General features: G+C 41.8%; 3 non-coding genes across 3 annotated transcripts; all 3 read right to left on the bottom strand.

The window, feature by feature from the left end:
• Window positions 1–9,773: 9,773 nt before the first annotated feature.
• On the bottom strand, window positions 9,774–9,846 carry trnak-cuu (transfer RNA lysine (anticodon CUU)). The gene has a single exon. It is a non-coding gene; the product is annotated as a tRNA-Lys (tRNA).
• Window positions 9,847–10,639: 793 nt separating this feature from the next.
• On the bottom strand, window positions 10,640–10,713 carry trnan-guu (transfer RNA asparagine (anticodon GUU)). The gene has a single exon. It is a non-coding gene; the product is annotated as a tRNA-Asn (tRNA).
• Window positions 10,714–10,844: 131 nt separating this feature from the next.
• On the bottom strand, window positions 10,845–10,918 carry trnak-cuu (transfer RNA lysine (anticodon CUU)). The gene has a single exon. It is a non-coding gene; the product is annotated as a tRNA-Lys (tRNA).
• Window positions 10,919–14,970: the final 4,052 nt, after the last annotated feature.

Here is a 14,970-nt window from a genome sequence, read left to right on the forward strand (position 1 = left end):
AAAAGTGATGTTTTAGGAAGTGTATGCTTGCAATCAATTATTTTTAAAACATTTTTTCCCCAATTTTCCTATACATTTCAATGGGAGAAAGGTTGATCACCAGGTCGCCGGTTCGAATCCCACTGTTGCCAGAAATCGAAGTTGTAACTTAATGCTGTAAATCGCCATTTTTCATCAGTAAAAGTCACACAAAGCATGTCCACATTAATGAAATTAGTTATGAAATGACAAATGAGCATTTTATTAATTCTATATCACTGACTTGTGGATATTATATTCACTTTTCTGAGCTTTGGCCACATTTAGTTTGAATAAAATTTCTGCTCCAATAAATTTTCTAAAAATAAGTAAAATTAGTAAATTATTCTGAAAGAATCCTCAAATTTCTCAACATTTTCAAAGTGCCTATGACCTTTGAATGATACTGTATAAAAGTAAAACATACAAAAAATGTGTTATCATGACAAAAACTTTTATTTTTTCAATTTCAAGTCAAGCCAATTATTGTTAATTCCTGAATCATCTCACATTTTTTACTTTCCAAAGTGTATAATGTGCATAATGCAAAAGGAACAGAAAACAGATAAATACGAATACAAATACAAATAAAATAAATATTTAAGACTTGTGCATTCATTGCAAGTGCAAAAGAACGGAAAGCACAGACCATTAAACAAATATAAAGCTTTAAAATGTACATGGCTCTTGTTTCAGGCTGTGAGTGCAAAATAACAGAGAACACAAATACAAACAATACACATGATTTAAATCTTTAAAATATGAATGACTCTTGTGAATTCTTTAAAAAATGCAAAGCACAAAAAAACCTATACACATAAATAAAATGTTATAAACTTTTAAATGTCAATGGCTCTTTTACATTAAATAAATAAAGCTCAAGTTCCTATGTCTCTTGTGCAAAAAAAATAAATAATAAAAAACCTTTTGGAAAGGAAACTAGTATTACATATATAAATCTTTAAAATATTTAATGACTACTCTTGTGCATTCTTTGAAAAGTGCAAAAAGCACAACAACAACAACAAAAAACTACACACATAAATAAAACATAATAAAACTTTCCACGTCAATTGCTTTGTGCAAAGAAAAACAAACAAAAAATGTGAAAAGAACTATATACATATATAAATTTTAAAAATATGAACGACTACTCTTGTGCATTCTTTGAAAGTGCAAAATGCAAAAGCACAAAAAAACTACACGCATAATAAAACGTAACAAAACTTTCCACATGTCAATGGCTTTGTGCAAAGAAAAACAAACAAAAAATGGGAAAAGAACTATATACATATATAAATCTTAAAAATATTAATGACTACTCTTGTGCATTCTTTGAAAGTGCAAAATGCAAAAGCACAAAAAAACTACACGCATAAATAAAACGTAATAAAACTTCCACATGTCAATGGCTTTGTGCAAAGAAAAACAAACAAAAAAATGGGAAAAGAACTATATACATATATAAATCTTAAAAATATTAATGACTACTCTTGTGCATTCTTTGAAAGTGCAAAATGCAAAAGCACAAAAAAACTACACGCATAAATAAAACGTAATAAAACTTTCCACATGTCAATGGCTTTGTGCAAAGAAAAACAAACAAAAAAATGGGAAAAGAACTATATACATATATAAATCTTAAAATATTAATGACTACTCTTGTGCATTCTTTGAAAGTGCAAAAGCACAAAAAAACTATATACATAAATAAAACGTAATAAAACTTTTCACACGTCAATGGCTTTGTAAAAAACAACCACAACAACAACAACAAAATATGGGAAAATAACTATATACATATATAAATCTTAAAATCAAAGATCAGTTTCTCTTTTTTTTTTCATTTAGTTTTTTTTATATCCTCCAACCACTGCTCCTTTGGCACAGTCTCTACAGAGGGGCAGTAAATAATGCCCTTGTATTGGCTATGCCCAGTCTCCGCTGTCCTGAACTGCCCGCATTTTTGCACGTGTTGTGCTGTACTTTGCGTGTCAGCTTCCGTACTGGGGCAGCGGGAGGGGCAGAAGAGAGGATGGTCATAGGCGCCTGTGGAGCAGCAACTAGGAATGGCCCTGTAAGTCCCTGAGAGGCCATTGGCGTCAGCCACACCAGTTGAGCACCTGGAGGTGGAGCAGGAAAGAGTTGCCGCTGGGTTTGAGGTCTCTCAGCTGGCGGTGACAAAACCGCTGGGGCTGGAAGTACTTTCCTCTTCCTCTTTGTTTGTGCCTGGCCCACGGTGCTACTGGGCAGGTGGTATTGGTGAGCTGGGCCTGGTTGGGGGGGGTGCAGACGGGGGACGCACATTGGCAGGTAGCAGAGGGTCAGCCGCCACAGACAAGCGGCTAGGCAGTTGCAGCCCTTGCATTAATACTGCACTGTCCTGCCTTTTCACTCTTTTATTGTGCCACTGAACCAGTGTTGTGTGGCTTACATCCACCAGCTGCAGGGTGGTCTGCTGCATAACAGCAGCATTGGCCAGAATGCGCTGCCTGATTTTCTTGTAGTCCTCCAAGATGAGGACCCACCTGGACACTGTGCTTGTCCCCTTCTTTTTTGGGCTTTTATGGATGGCACAGAGCTTAACAAAAATGGTCTCTATCAGGCGACAACAATCTGGCCACTGGGCAAGTGGTGCTGTGGTGGTGAGTGCGTGCCTCTTCACACTTTCCACCCCTGGAGTGAACTCCTGCCTCTTTTTGGGGGACCTGAACCTTCCTGTGTCCAGCCTGCTCTGGTGTCTGGCAGCAAACACCACCCTTTGCTTATCAAAATCAAGCAGGTTCTGCCAAAGAGCAACTATATTGCTCACCTACGTAGAGAGAACAGATAATACATGGCATATGAGAAAACAAAACATGTGCAAGTGTTAACATATAACAGGTCAAGGAGGGAAAGTAGAGAAACTTGAATGTTCCATACCTGCTGGTTGGTGAGGACGAGAGAGGGCTGGTCCCTAAGCTCCACCAGATACTCTGCTAGGCTGTCGACTCTGTCCATGCCTGGCAGACCAACACTATCCAAAGCCTGAAAAAAATACAAGCAAAACAAAATCAAAAATCAAAATGTGCAACATTACGAGGACGGTTAAGTGGGGAAAAAAATAACAAATACATATATACATATTTCTTTTTGTTGAGAAGCATAAACTGCAAGTTAAGTTTTATGTGTATGTCTTACAAAACAATCTGTTCTCAGATTTTATAAGAATCATTTTGATATTTGTAATACAAAACTAATATTCACTGCTCCTTTATTTTTTTCAGCAAAATATAAATACGTTGATTCAGTAAAATCAGATGATTTCCTGTTCAAAAGAATGTTACTGAATATTAGGGAATTGTGGCTCTGTTTACTTATGGTGTCATTAGCAATCCAGTCACATATATAAATCAGTATTAATGCACATATAACAAGGTATTTACATACCACAGACTCATCAGGAGATGCTGATGCACCTGGTGTGGAGGAGGCAGCAGCCAGGGTGGAGGAGGCAGCAGGCTGAGTGGAGACAGCAGCCAGGGTGGAGGAGGCAGCAGGCTGGGTGAAGGAGGCAGCAGGCTGGATGGAGGCAGCAGCCAGGGTGGAGGAGGCAGCAGGCTGGGTGAAGGCAGCAGCCAGGGTGGAGGAGGCAGCAGGCTGGATGGAGGCAGCAGCCAGGGTGGAGGAGGCAGCAGGCTGGATGGAGGCAGCAGCCAGGGTGGAGGAGGCAGCAGGCTGGATGGAGGCAGCAGCCAGGGTGGAGGAGGCAGCAGGCTGGATGGAGGCAGCAGCCAGGGTGGAGGAGGCAGCAGGCTGGGTGAAGGCAGCAGCCAGGCTGGAGGAAGCAGCAGGCTGGATGGAGGCAGCAGCCAGGGTGGAGGAGGCAGCAGGCTGGATGGAGGCAGCAGCCAGGGTGGAGGAGGCAGCAGGCTGGGTGGAGGCAGCAGCCAGGCTGGAGGAAGCAGCAGGCTGGATGGAGGCAGCAGCCAGGGTGGAGGAGGCAGCAGGCTGGATGGAGGCAGCAGCCAGGGTGGAGGAGGCAGCAGGCTGGATGGAGGCAGCAGCCAGGGTGGAGGAGGCAGCAGGCTGGGTGGAGGCAGCAGCCAGGGTGGAGGAGGCAGCAGGCAGGGTGGAGGAGAGAGACTCAGAGGAGGCACAAAATGGGAGGAGACAGAGAAGCTTGGGTCATCGGTAAGACTTGACACAGTAATGTCATGGTCTTCCCCGAAGCCCTCATCTTCTTCATCCTCGCCTTCATCCACATCCTCCAGCATGTTCTCTGTCTCTTCTGAGTCAGGGTCCACCACCAGGGGCTGTCCGGTCTGACTCAGCAGGTAGTCAACACCAAGCAGCTCTCCTATTGAAAAAAATATAAGGACACACAAACATACAGGACTTGTCAAAAATTACACATTACTGTTTTTCATGTTTTTGAAAGAAGACTCTTATGCTCATCAATCCTGCATTTATTCGATTAAATAAAGAAATACAGTAAACAACAGTTATACTGTGAAATGGTACTACGGCTTAAAATAGCTCTTTTCTATTTTAATATACCTTAAAATGTAATTTATTTCTGTGATTGAATTTTCAGCATGATTACTCCAGTCTTCAGAGTCACAGGATCCTTCAAAAATCAGTCTAATTTGCTGATTTATTATCAATGTTGAAAACACTTGTGCTGCTTTTTATATAATATGTGCTACTTTCTTGAATATTCATTAATTAAAAAAAAGTTAAATAAAGAACAGCAGTAGAAATGCATTATAGCATTATAAAGTACCGTTCAAAAGTTTGGGGTGAGTACATTTGTGTTCTTTTTTTTTTTGTTTTTAAGAAATTAATACTGGTATTCAGCAAGGATGTTAGATAAATGATGTTCTTTTTAAAAGTTTATTCAGCAATGAACAATGAAAACATAATAAAAATATATATATAAAGGGATGACATACCAGTGTATTCAGCAGGTGGCCTGAAAGTTGGCACAAAAGGCCGACCAAACACCTTCAGGCTGTTGGTGTTGACGCAGTGGGCCATATCCCCTGAGTAGGTGAGAAGGGATGCTGGTTTGCTGGTCACTGATGCAGCCGCCCGATCCTGATTCCACCTATTCAAGCCTTCTAGCAGGTAAAGCTGGAAATTCAGTGCATTTGCACTGGTTCCTAGAAGGAGAAAAAAATACACCAATAAAAATTACAAGCCTCGCGATATGAATAACAGAAATTGAAATTATTTCAAGCATCATACATGTGAGACACCAACCTGGAATGAACCTGTTTAGGTGGCAGTGAAAAGACTCCAGGGATGTGGACCCTCTGGCACACCGATATCTAGTCAGGGTGACCCCTGCCTTTGTGGTGGTGCCTACCTCAGTGTATAGAGGCACACCCGGCACATCCTGGATGCACTTGACATGGCGTTTCTGCACACGCCAGATGTGCTCCATGCGCACCTCTTCCAGCAGTGGGACACCCATAAGGTCCCTCCCATTTGCACCACCCAGCTCCTGCAGCAGTCTCTCAATGAGTTGGATGGTGGCCTCCTCACCTCGTGTCCTCCTGCGGCAGTAAAGACTTAGCTCCTTTTTACTGATGCTCCTGTCCACCAGGTTGTCAGTCAGAGCTGGCACACCCTCCTGCATCAGCTGTTTTTTCTTTGCCTGCCGCAACAGGCTGAGGTCTTCAGCATCCCACTCAAAGATGCAGGCAGACAGGCATCCCATGAAGGTGGGGTAGAGGGGATGGGCATCGGTGGTGCAGCCCACGGCCATCCTCCTCATGAAGTGCCAGATGTCCAGACGTATCTGAAGGTCTGGCCACTTGCCGAACCTGGTCTGCAGCTTGCTTGTTGCTCCCTCACTCACACAGCAGCCACAGTCCACATAAAGCAGCACCGGTGGTGGAATGGCAGCCTGGCGGTACCGCTCCATTACACCGGTCACCATCCTGTCCAGTCCCGGCCCTTCTTGCACTGACAGCACACTGGTCACTATCTGGCCAACCTCATTTCCAATGGAGGTTAACCAGAGTGCTGTCCCCCGTCCATGGCCAGCCAGCTTCTTGGTGATCTGGAAAATTACAAATTTAATAAGACATTTGTGGTGTAACGTTAGCAATAACAATAATATTAATGTCTATCAGACGGTATTTATGAACATTACAGAACAGTTAAATATTTTTTTTTACCTTTTTTGTGGAATCCATCTTTAAGATTTTGCCATAGGTGGATGTGATGCTGGCCTTTATGTGTCCAATTCTGGAGAGGATATCCCTGCCGTACACTGAGAGCAGCCAACGACTGGTGGGGATCTCAATTGGCTCTGGAGGCTCCTGGCAGACCACCGGAGAAAGGCTGGGTCGATCGACAAAGTCAGCACACTCCCCAAGATAGTGTGCCAACCGATTTAACCATACCTCTTCATGGTTCTCTTTCAACTGCCGCACCAAACGAGCTGGGCTGTTGCCCAGTGTCCGGTCCCGAAGCAGCCTAATGACACGGATGTCACAGGCATACCTGAAATCGCACATTGTTGCTGTGATCAGTTAAATGTTCTTTAGTCCTCACAATAACCATCTTTAGACTACTCTACTCACTTGCGGGTCAGGATCAGCCGGAACATTTTCTGGTGCGGCAGGTCAAGCTGGTCCCGGACAGTCTGGCTAGTGGACAGATAGTTCAGAGAACACACAGTGCACCTGAGTGTCTCTGTCACCATGACATAGTACCTATCGATGTCCAGAACCTTCCGTGCTCTTTTATGGACACCATAGCCTGTCAGGTTCTTGCCCACAAGCTGGACAGAAAACATTCACCTTCCACAGGTGGTAGGGCATCCACACCATCAACCGATGGGTGAAGAACCGGTCAGGTGTAGGTGTCTGGTGATAAATGAGAGCTGGGACAGGCGGCTCGTACCACAGCTTCAAATCTGGCCGCAGCTTGCCAGCGTGGAAAATAGTGCTGGCAATCCACCTCTGGTCCTGCACAGGGATGGTCTTGGGCCATTCACCTGGCAGCCAGAAAGAAGCTGGGGCCCCACTGGCTGGCTGGACTCCTCCAGGCTCCTCCTGTATGGAAGACAAGTTGTTATTCCATTAAATGTTGCACTACTTTATATCATAGCCTGTTCTATAAATAGAAGCCGCTGCACTCACAGAGGATGGAGATGGGCTGGGGGTCATCACAAAGGATGGAGCGGGAGAGGTGCTGGGAGGAGAAGGCCTAGCTGTTCCTTCAGAGGACGGAGGAGAGGGACTGGTGGTCTTCACAGAAGACAGAGAAGGGGTGGAGCTCCTCACAGAGGATAGAGGGGTGGAGGCAGTCCTCACTGATGAAGGAGGAGAGGGGCTGGGAAGAGAAGATGAGGATGCAGAGGGTGTAGGAGAGGGGCTGGGGGTCCTCCGATCCACTAAGTTGGGTTTAAGCATTGTCGACTTTGACCCACCAAAGCGTGACTTATTGAACTTAAAAAGAAAAAACAAAGTTAATTGATATCATGTTCATTACATAATTTTTTCTAGCCCAAACATATACATAAATCTATCCTATCAAACAAATACACAACGATTCTAATTAGACATTAATTGATTAAAGAGAAAATATTCACCATAGTCAAATTTAGAGGAGGCCTCAGGAATGAGGGTTGGGCAGAAGCAGCCGCTTCAGGAGCCGTATCAGAAGCAGCAGGAGGTGGAGCAGAAGAGTGAGTGGCAGTGGCAGTGGCAGACTGCTAATACAACCACCAAAGGGCATAAAATATAGTGAAATGGCATAACAACATTTTAATGGATATGTGATGATACATCAAATGTCATTACCTTATTAATGTGGAATCCACAATTGCAGGCCATGGAGCCTCCAAAGAGGGTGGTCTGCCCATGGGCCTGCATGGGGCATTTCTCAATCTGAAAAGATAATAATCATTGTTTACTTTACTAACTTGTCTGAACTATTGTCAGGTGATCTGCATACTACATACTATATAATGAATGAATGATAATTTTGCTTTACCTTCTGGTAGAGGTCATACCACTTGCGTTGCCTTGGGGCTGGTCTGTTGCCTTCTCCAGAAGGCCAAACCCCACAGCGGGCAAAAGTCCTCAACCTGGCCATCCACTCGCCGTCTCCCATGGCCTTGTGGCTTTTTGGCTTAGTGCTCATCTACACACAAAATGGTTTCATTCATAATTCCTATTTAAATGTTAGGTTGGCATAAGTGATTGTTAAAAAGAGAGGCTCGAATACTTGGAAAAAATAAGGGTGTGCAATAAGTCCTAAATCTAACTTCAGGATTTGAGAAATTATTTCACAACAGCTACATATGTCAATATAGTTATTTTTGTTATTTGATTATAATTTAAATGAGAACAAAGAAGTAAATTACAAATAATCGGACAAATACATTAGTAACAAATACAGCAGTAATAATAATAATACAACAATGTAATAAGAAATACTTAGTTTCCATCTACACACACAATGTAAAAACATGGATTTCATTCATAATGCTTATTTAAAATAAATAAATAAATGTATGTAATGTTAGGTTAGCATCAGTGATTGTAAAAAAAAAAGAGACACTCAAATACTAGGAAAATTTAAGCAATTATTTCACAACAGCTACATATCTTAATATAGTTATTTTTGTTATTTGATTTTTATTTAAATAGAAAAAGAAGACAATTACAAACAAGAGGACAAATACATTAGTAATAATAATAGAACAATAAGAAATACTAGAGAAATTGCATAAAATGTCAAATTAAAACACTGCATAGTCTTCACTCTCTCAGATATGAACTGTTCCTTTTTAAAGCAGTAAGCGTTTTTATTTTTATTCTTCTTTGTTTTAAATGAATGACAGACAGGGACTAAATTAGGCTGCCGCACTGAATGCACGGACCCAATTTACTGATACACATCCGGTTTTCAAACAAAAGATTTATTTAAGTCTATTTATTATATTCATTTATTCAACACGTAAACACAGTTGGGTATTTTGACGTAATGGTGTGTCTTTTTGACCATTCAAGTGCAATAAACCGTCACAGAAAAACAGAATTCGCGAACAAAAGCGGAGCGTGCGTGCGCGCGCATGCACGCGCGCCGCCGCTCCTTTCTTATTCTCTGCATACTGCGCTTTATAACTTAATTTGACATCAAGCAAGCAAATTCCGTTCTTTATTTATATTCATTAATACACATTCAATCTTACATTATGTGCCAATAACTGTAAGCGGTAATAATGCATACAGCGAAATAAACGATTGAACAAAATCCCTAACGGTCCACTCGTTATATCATCGTTAAGATATAAGTCATCATATCGCCCACAACAACGACCAATTAAGCACACGGTAAACGGAAACAAAGAAAAAATATTACTTACATTGTTCAATGAGAAGAAATACTATCTATCAAATTGCTCGATGATAATTTTGAAGTGCGCGCTCGTCCGAATAGACTCCGTCACCAGTGTCGTCACCCAAACTGACAGAGCAGCGATTGGCTCTCATAGCTCACTATGGAGAGCGGCACAGCGATTGGTGCCTGAAAGCTCACAATGGCGAGCGAGCTCAGCGATTGGCTCTCTTCCAGTCTGACAATGACAGCCGATCCTGATCCAGGTAGCGCCACAGAGACTGGTAGTGTAAGCTCTTGTGGGTAACAGTCACAAAAGAATTTGACGCTGGGCGCGACACTAGTCCTGCGTCAGCAAACTTAATTCAAGAGAATTACACCCATTGGGAGGGGCGAGAGAGAGCCAAAAGGCACGCCCAACGTGGGGCTCGAACCCACGACCCTGAGATTAAGAGTCTCATGCTCTACCGACTGAGCTAGCCGGGCAGCAGCAGTCACTTTCCCAAGGCTGACGTCTGTTTTGAGAACTGCCAAACATTTTATGAGCAAACAGAGCCTCGCTTTTCGCAGAGGCTTGACAAAACATCTCGCGGGTAAGGTTGGGGTTAAGCCTAGCGGTAGGCTTAGAGCAGGGGCGTCCTACCTCGATTCTGGAGGTTGCTTGGTCTGACGAGCTTGGCTCCAAGCACAAAGAAACTCAACTTAAGCTGCTGAACCCGGTCTCACCACAGAGACCGGAAGCTTCCAGGCACGTCTGATGGAGCTGGCTGGAGTGAAACTCTACCTGACAGGGCCCTCCAGGACAGAGTTTGGCCACACTAGCCATAGAGTCTTCTATGTTTGTTTTAGCCATGCCTGTTGCTGGGGAATACAGATTGAACGAGCAGAGCTCTGGTTCAACAGCCTGAAAGGCTATTAGTTCAGCCAACTCATAAAAGGTTCCAGGTATGGAGTTCTGTCTCGCTGTGTGAATACAGTTTGCAAACTCCGACAGCATATGATTGGAGAAGCAATTTGGTGGCATTTTGTGGCGGTCCTAGAGGGAATTTTGAGCAGGACCTCCCTGGACCACACAGGCCTCCACCACAAGGAAAACAAAACACGAACTCTCCACAGCAAACTTGAGCTGACACAAACAATCACTCAGCACCCTTTGTCTTATTTTGACACAAGATGACTCGCAAAAGCTGTTGACTCTGAAAAGGGGCTACAGACGCTGCGTCAGCGGACAAGCGTGCTAAAGTCCGTGCTTGCCGACATTGCTGCGAAAAGCTTGCTTCGTCCCTGGGTGGGCTCGAACCACCATCCTTTCGGTTAACAGCCAAACGCGCTAGCCTATTGCGCCACAGAGACTGGTAGTGTAAGCTCTTGTGGGTAACAGTCACAAAAGAATTTGACGCTGGGCGCGACACTAGTCCTGCGTCAGCAAACTTAATTCAAGAGAATTACACCCATTGGGAGGGGCGAGAGAGAGCCAAAAGGCACGCCCAACGTGGGGCTCGAACCCACGACCCTGAGATTAAGAGTCTCATGCTCTACCGACTGCGCCAAGGCCGGCGCCCATTAGTCGAGGTAAAGATCCTAAAAGACGCACACGTACGCGAGTTCGCGGCCCGCTCCGACCAGTGATGGAATTCCTGGAATGTGTCCGTTTTGACGCTGCTGATGCACGCGTGCGTAATCATCATTACCCCCCGTAATTTAATCGAACGTAAATTCGTCCCCCGCACTTTAATTTGGGAACTTTCCAGGGTAAACAATCACTTTATGTACGTTTCATTCATACCGGACGCCGGAGGGCGCTCTCTCGCATAAAGTCCAAACCGGACTCGTAGAAGCACCAACCTGTGACTACTATGTGACGCACACTACAGGAAATACCTTATATGGACAAAGGCATCCAGCTGGATAAAAAAAGCCGAAATTATTTGACAGATAAAACGTGACTATTCATTGCAAAAATACATGATTTGTGTTTTTGTGAATTTTCATAACAAAATACATGAATAACGCAGCGCTTACTGACACTTTTTTTTCAGTATAATATATTATTTTTACAGTATAATATTATATTATTATATTTTCTGACTTATTCTGGAAGTCCCTGTTTCTTTGCGTGTGTGTTTTACTGTTATGTAATACTGGAATACTTAAAAAAATGTTTTTTTTTGCAACTATAATTACAGTGAGAAATAGGCACAAAAACATTGTGAGTGCAAAGATTAACAACCCTTTTTATTTGCAAATATAAAGTCATTATATAAAATTATAACAACAGTGCAAATATATATACATTTACAAATATTGTGAGAATACAAATAGGAACAATAACAATAGTGTGAGGGCAAATATTAACAACCCTTTTAATCTGCATATATATTTTAAAGCCAATAAAACATTTAGAACAGTAATGCAATTTTGTACAGTATACACCAAAAATGTTTACCACAATAATAAAATTTGTACATATCAGTGTAAAAATATAATAAATATCAAACCAAAACAAACATTTGCAGTGCAATTTTGACATCAGACTAAGAAAATAATAAGAATTAATAGTAAACAAAGACAAACATTTACCACAGTAGTGCAATTATGACATATTTGCTTAAAAAAAATAGTAAATAAAAAAATAGTTTTTACCACTGTAGTGGACTTTTCATATATTAGCCAAAATAATAATAAAAAACATAAACATACCGTTTATATTATATATCTATCTTGGATGTGCTTGTAAGCACATGCTACCACAGTGAAGCGGGACACCCTCATTCCATCACAGCGCACCGCGTTTGGGTAGAGAGCACAGAGCCTTGTGAAAATGGCCTTCGGTTGCAGTCAGGCCACTGTGCAGGACTGTGAGCCCCAACGAAACACCTGCAAATTACAACAGAATACATATTATTAATGTAAGATTGTTTTCATTGTGTGATCTTATTTTTATTTTACCTTTCCTATGCTGTCTGTTTTGCTTTGTGTAGTCTAAATGTTAATTTATAATATGTGCGCATAGTTATGTTGTCTCTCTTTGTTTTGTTTTTAGATTGATGTTGAAATGTCATATCAATAAATCAGTTCTCTACTGTGTTGTGGAATAATTACAGGGTGTTGTTAGTCAGCCTGTCAGGTTTTTTTCACAATAATGACTGCATATTATCCCACTTATTACATGGCTACTTACTAAAGTACAGTAAAAGACAAATTATTTGACTCAACATGATACAAAATGATTTTAATGATTTAAGAAATGATTGCCTTGTTTCTTCTAAATTAAATATTCCAGTGTACAGTTGGAACTGTGTTCATAGCAATGTAACATACTTAGCAACCTAATATATATAGTCAGAATAAAACGTAAATCACAACTAATAATTTATGTTGTAATCAGGCTAAGTTTGAACTTAACAGGCTACAGGAAGATAAGCTAGTCATGAAGGTGTCAGGTTTTACTAATTTAACTAGAAATCCTTACTAAACAAAAAAAGTTGTAGGTGATATTTCAGCCAGTTTCAGATATATATATATTTTATATAAAAAAATGTGTAGACCCTGTGTTTACTAAACGTAACATACCTTTTGCTGCTCTCCACACCTGGGGCCACAATCTTCTTAGTGGCCCTGAATCGTCCCTGTTTTATGTTGGTTTGGTTACGTGGTGGGTAAATGGTCTTTTTCTTGTCATACTCCCCCAATGCCTGCCATAGGGAGATGATCTTGATGCACTCTTCTCCCGACAAAGCCAGACGGTGGTCTCTGAGGCTAACCAAAAACTCTGCCAAGTCCTGCACGGCTCCATACCGCTCAATATTATCAGGTCCAACCGAATCCTAAAATGAAAGATAATTTAGGAACTTTTGATAGCATCAGTGAATACAAATATTCACATGAAAGCACATCCAATGTAACCCAGATTATGCTTACACACATGTAAATGTACATAAAAAATAAACTGGACCCTTACATCATGTGAAGTGTTCTCTTCCAATGTTGGACGATCCGTTTCTGCAGATAATCGGTCCACTGGGGCAACATTAAAAAGGTAAATATTTATTTTAAATTTGTATTTATGCCTTTCAATGTGATAAATACAAATTTATAGTTAGTGTGATAACAAATACGAAACCTTTATGAATACTTTAGTAAAACTCACAGCTATGTGCTCCAGGAAAGAGTTGATTCAGCGTGCAGTGAGCTGCTGACAGGAGATGACACTGATGATGGAGGGACCACAAACAGTGACGACGTGGGGCTGTTTGCTGGAGGAGTTGGAAATGATGCTGCAGATGCTGCAGACACTGATGCTTGTGAAGAGGCAGCAGGTGTCCGTTCAGTGTCAAAGGTGGGGACAGTGATGTCCTGAAACTCCTCAAGTTCAGCATAACCTTCATCCACCTCTATACCAACCTCAGTAGTCTCTGACTCTTCAATGGCCAACTTGTAGTCCTGCAGAACTTTACCAGTTTGCTGGTAAAGATATTCCACTCCAATAAGCTCACCTTTAAAATAGTAAAACATTGACAATTAGATAATATACCACAATATTATATTATAACTCACTTCCTCAGTTTCCTTTGCAAATCATTAGCTAAAGATTAATTAAAGCTGAAAACTGGAAGTTGAAGTGCATAGCTTTGGCCACTGTAGTAATTAACATATACATTTAAATCATTAGTTAATATAATGTTATTACTCAACTTATACATTAAAGTACATTTGACTGGTAACAATTTATTTATTACTTAATCTATTAATCATATAGAATGTTTATTAGTTGCTGATGTAGTAATCATTAATAAATGGTTTAAGTTAGTCCTTCATGAGTTTACATTAACTCGTGATTATCTGTGCATTCTTGAAGCATGAATTAATGCATATTTGTGCACCAGTATTGTAATTTTATTGATAAAAGACTCACTTACATTGCAAATGTTGGTTAGAAGTTAATCGATGACCGTTATCTTCTTTTTCTTCACCCGTGATTCTTAAATCTCCGGTAGTTTTAAATGTTATCAATTGATCTACTTACTACGAAGAATCGCGGATGAGGAACGGGCGCTGATTGGCTAATTCGCGGTTACAATACGAGCGCTGATTGGCAAATTCGCGGTTGCGATACGAGCGCTGATTGGCAAATTCGCGGTTGCGATACGAGCGCTGATTGGCTAAAACATAAGTTTCATGGTTGCAGCCGGGAACGTGATTGGCTGTCATAACAAAGAATAACCACGACCTACAGGTGACATGAAGAGCTAGCCGGGCAGCGGCAGTCACTTTCCCAAGGCTGACGTCTGTTTTGAGAACTGCCAAACATTTTATGAGCAAACAGAGCCTCGCTTTTCGCAGAGGCTTGACAAAACATCTCGCGGGTAAGGTTGGGGTTAAGCCTAGCGGTAGGCTTAGAGCAGGGGCGTCCCACCTCGATTCTGGAGGTTGCTTGGTCTGACGAGCTTGGCTCCAAGCACAAAGAAACTCAACTTAAGCTGCTGAACCCGGTCTCACCACAGAGACCGGAAGCTTCCAGGCACGTCTGATGGAGCTGGCTGGAGTGAAACTCTACCTGACAGGGCCCTCCAGGACAGAGTTTGGCCACACTAGCCATAGAGTCTTCTA

This window comes from Carassius auratus, unplaced genomic scaffold, assembly GCF_003368295.1.
Source record: "Carassius auratus strain Wakin unplaced genomic scaffold, ASM336829v1 scaf_tig00028330, whole genome shotgun sequence".
Lineage (NCBI taxonomy): Eukaryota > Metazoa > Chordata > Actinopteri > Cypriniformes > Cyprinidae > Carassius > Carassius auratus.